Source organism: Chrysochloris asiatica, unplaced genomic scaffold, assembly GCF_000296735.1.
Source record: "Chrysochloris asiatica unplaced genomic scaffold, ChrAsi1.0 scaffold00071, whole genome shotgun sequence".
In the NCBI taxonomy this organism is placed as follows: domain Eukaryota; kingdom Metazoa; phylum Chordata; class Mammalia; order Afrosoricida; family Chrysochloridae; genus Chrysochloris; species Chrysochloris asiatica.
In genome coordinates, this window is record NW_006408589.1 from 4,571,192 (window position 1) to 4,572,842 (window position 1,651).

At 49.6% G+C, this 1,651-nt stretch overlaps 1 pseudogene; it reads left to right on the forward strand.

Moving 5' to 3' along the window:
• Positions 1-338: 338 nt before the first annotated feature.
• On the forward strand, positions 339-1,437 carry LOC102810860 (annotated as a pseudogene).
• Positions 1,438-1,651: the final 214 nt, after the last annotated feature.

A 1,651-nucleotide genomic window follows, 5' to 3' on the forward strand; every position in this document is an offset into this window, starting at 1 on the left:
AAGAACGTAATCAGTGTCGTTGGGTTTTACAGGCAGAAATTATTTGATTGGTGTACGTTTTGCTGTGTATATAGCAGCACCAACAAATAAAGTATTAATATTTAAAACTCAACAGAGCAGGTCGTCGGGCGCCCCTTCCGGGATGGGGTGGGCGCTGAAGATCCCAAGCTGCTCGACCACAGGCTGCCTCCGGAGCCACTGATGTAGCCAGGGGGACCTCGGCCTCAGCAGAGCTGCTGTCCTACCACCACAGGAGATCTCTGCCCCCACTCCTCTGGGGCTGAGAGGCCCCCATTTTTCCCCAAACTGAAGCTGCCGGCTGTTGGGATACCAGCCAGATGTCTTCCTACAAAGGATCCATGATGGCACAGGGCAATGGGGCACCTGCCAGCAACAGGGAAACTGACACAGTGGAACTGGCTGAACTGGGACCCTTGCTAGAAGAGAAGGGCAGATGGGCAATCGCCAATCCAACTAAAACTGAGGAGGAGCAGGTGCAGGTCCTGACGCTTCCCTTGCAAGCCCACCACACCATGGAAAAGATAGAGGAATTTGTATATAAGGTCTGAGAGGGATGTTGGAGAGTCATCCCGTATAATGTGCTCCTTTACTGTCTGAAAGACAATGAACACCTACTGCGTGGCCGAAGACCACCTATGCCCTCCTTTTGAGCTTGTTTAAAGAGAATCTGCCACATCCATGGAGAAACTGGCAATATATGGACCCATATGCTTGGTTTTGTGCTGTTTCTCTTTGGGGGAATCCTGACCATGTTCAGACCAAATATGTATTCCATGGCCCCTCTATTGGAGAAGGTGGTTTGAGAGATGTTCTTTCTGGGTGCAGTGCTCTGCCTCAGTTTCTCTTGGTTCTTCTACACCGTCTCTTGTCATTTAGAGAAAGTCTCTTGGACTTTTTCCAAACTGGACTATTCAGGGATGGCTCTACTGATCATGGGGAGCTTTGTCCCCTGGCTCTATTACTCCTTCTACTGCTCCCCACAGCCAGGGCTCATCTACCTATCCATCGTCTGTGTCCTGGGCATTTCTGCCATCATTGTGCCACAGTGGGACTGGTTTGCCACTCTTAAGCATTGGCAGACAAGAGAAGGAGTGTTCCTGGGACTTGGCTTGAGTGGGGTTATGCCCACTATGTGCTTCACTATCTATCACCAAGGGCTTTGTCAAGGCCACCCCGGTGGACCAGATGGGCTGGTTCTTCCTCATGGCTGTGATGTACATCACTGGAGCTGGCTTGTATGCTGCTTGAATTCCTGACTGCTTCTTTCCTGGAAAGTTTGACATGTGGTTCCAGCTTCACCAGATTTTCCATGTCTTGGTGGCGACAGCAGCCTTTCTACACTTCTATGGGGTCTCCAACCTTCAGAAATTTCATTATGGCCTAGAAGGTGTCTGTACTGATGACTCCCTTCTCTAAACCTTCCCACCAGATGGATGGAGGAGGAACTTCCCAAGTGCTTTTAAAAATAACTTCTTTGCTGAAGTGAGGAAGAGTCTGAGATGTCTGTTTCTAGAAGACACCTAGTAGAGCCCACTTTCATTCAAACCCACTGGACAATAAACTTTCCATTTCCCTAGCTGGGAAGAGAGGGGATGGTCTTACTTAGCAATCTCCCTCCTCAGCAACCTCC